At 38.0% G+C, this 2,694-nt stretch overlaps 1 pseudogene; it reads right to left on the reverse strand.

Annotated features, from left to right (window-relative positions):
- Positions 1 to 584: 584 nt before the first annotated feature.
- Positions 585 to 2,352, reverse strand: LOC102418632 (annotated as a pseudogene).
- Between the last annotated feature and the right edge of the window lie 342 nt (positions 2,353 to 2,694).

A 2,694-nucleotide genomic window follows, 5' to 3' on the forward strand; every position in this document is an offset into this window, starting at 1 on the left:
CAGGTTTGAAGCCTTCCAATCCACTATCCCTTTTACTGTCACAGGGGTCTTTCTAAATTGAAAATCTAATCATGGCACTTTATCACTGAAACTTTTACTGGCTCTGCTTTGCTTTAAAGAAAAAAAAATCTGAGTCATGGTTAAGAAAACTCTTTGTGATCTTTCCTCTGTATGTAATACATGCTCAGCCACATTTCTCTACTCTTCAACTAAAAAATGTGGGGGCTATATCAATGGGGGTTATATTATAAGATCCCCTATTGCTACTCAATGCCTCAGATCATGGATAATACCCAACTGTATGGAGACATACCTCAGAGGCATTACCTCAGAGGTTCCAGACCACTGCAATAAAGTAAATGTTTCATTAAAGGGAGTTAGAAGATTTGGGGCGGAGGGGTGGGGTCCCAGTGCATATTACACTATACTATAATCTATTAAGTATTCAATAGTGTTATGTCTAAAAAATCCAATGTACATATAAATAAATCCAATGTACAAAAATACTTTATTGCTAAAAAATGCTACCCATCATCTGCACCTTCAACAAATCATTTGTTTTCTTCTTTTGCTGCTGTCAGGTGTTACGTCAGTGTTGATGGTTGTTGACTGATCAGTGTGGTGGTTGCTGAAGGCTGAGGTGGCTGTAGCAATTTCTTAAAATAAAAACTTTATTGTTTGCCACATTGATTCACTCTTTTTCTCACCGATGGTTTCTCTTTAGTATGTGACACTGTTTAATGGCATTTTACCCAAAATAGAACTTTCAAAATTGGAGTCAGTTCTCTCAAACCCTGCCACTGCTTTATCAACTAAGTTCATGTAAATCCTTTGTTGTTATTTCAACAATCTTCACAGTGTCTTCATTAGGAGTAGATGCCATCTGAAGAAACCACTTTCTGTGCTCATCCATAAGAAGCAACTTCTCATCCCTGAGTTTCACAATGAGATCGCAGTCAAATATCCAAGCTCTGTTTCTAATTTTCTTGCTATTTCCACCACATCTGCAGTTACTTCTTCCACCCCTTGAAATCATCAATGAAGGTTGAAATCAACTTCTTCCAAACTCCTGTCAATATTGATATTTTGACCTCTTCCCATGAATCACGGATGTTCTTAATCACATCTAGAATGGTGAATCCTTTCCAGAAGGTTTTTAATTTATGTTGCCCAGATCCATCAGAGGAACTGCTATTATGGCAGCTAAAACCTATGAAATGTATCTTTTAAATAACAAGATTTGAAGATCTAAGTCAATGCTGGTTTCATGGGCTGCAGAACGGATGTGGTGTTTGCAGGCATAAGAACATTAATCTCATTGTAAGTCTCCATCAGAGCTCTTGGGTGACCGGGTGCATTGTCAATGTGCAGTAATATTTTGAAAGGAACTTTTTTTCTGAACAGTAGATCTCAACAGTGGACTTAAAACATTTAGTAAACCTTGTTGTAAACGAGATGTGCTGTCATCTGTTGTTCCATTTGTAGAGCACAGGCAGGGTACATTGAGCAACATGCTGTAGGGCCCTCGGAGTTTCAGAATGGGAAATGAACATTGTCTTCAACTTACAGTCATCGGGTGCATTTCCTTCTAACAAGACAGTCAGCCTGTCCTTTGGGGCTTTGCAACCAGGTATTCTTCTTTCTAGCTATGAAAGTCCTTAGGGTGTCATCTTCTTTCCATATAAGGATGTTTCACTTTGATAAAAAAAATCTCTTGTTCAGTGTAGCCGCCTTTATTTTCTTAGCTAAATCTGGATAACTTGGCACAGCTTCTACATCAGCACTTGCTGCTTCACCTTGTTTTTTTGTTTCACGGAGATGGCTTCTTTCCTTAACCCGCATGAACCAACTTCTGCTAGCTTCAGCCTTTTCTTCTGTGACTTTCGAACCTCTCTCAGCTTTCACAGGATTAAAGAGAGTTAGAGCCTTGCTCTGGATTAGGTTTTGATTGAAGGGAGTGTTGTGGCTGCTTTGATATTCAGACCATTGAAACTTTCTCCATCGCAGCAATAAGGCCATTTCACTTATCATTTGTGTCTTCACTTTTAATTTCCTTTAAGAATTTTCATTTTCATTCACAACTTGTCAAACTGGAGCAAGAGACCTAGCTTTCAGCTTATCTGGGCTTTTGATGGGCTATCCGCACTGAGTTTAATTATTTCTAGCTTTTGATTTAAAGGAAGAGACCTATGACGCTTCCTTTCACTTAAACACTTAGAAGCCACTGTAGGGTTTTAGTTGGCCTAATTTCAAAATTGTTGTGTCTCAGGGAATAGGAAGGTTCAAGGTGACAGAGAAAAAAGGGGGAGTGGCAGTGAGAAGATACTCATATTTACCGATTAAGTTTGCCATCTTCTATGGGCATGGCACTCCAAAACAATTATAATAGTAACATCAAAAATCACTGATCACCATACAAATATAATACTAATTAAAAATATGAAATATTTTAAGAATTACCAGCACGTGACACAGTGGCACAAAGTGAACAAAGACTGTTGGGAAAATGGCACTAATAGACCTGCTGGACTCAGGGTTACCACAAACCTTCAGTTTGTTAACATGCAAGATCATGGAAGTGCAATCAAAGTACAATAGAACAAGGTATGCCTGTATATATTGTATTGTTTCCTATCCATAAGTAGCTCTGCTAAAGTTTAATTTATAAATTAGGCACAGTAAGAGATTAACAAA

This window comes from Myotis lucifugus, unplaced genomic scaffold (genome assembly GCF_000147115.1).
Source record: "Myotis lucifugus unplaced genomic scaffold, Myoluc2.0 scaffold_24, whole genome shotgun sequence".
NCBI classification, from domain to species: domain Eukaryota; kingdom Metazoa; phylum Chordata; class Mammalia; order Chiroptera; family Vespertilionidae; genus Myotis; species Myotis lucifugus.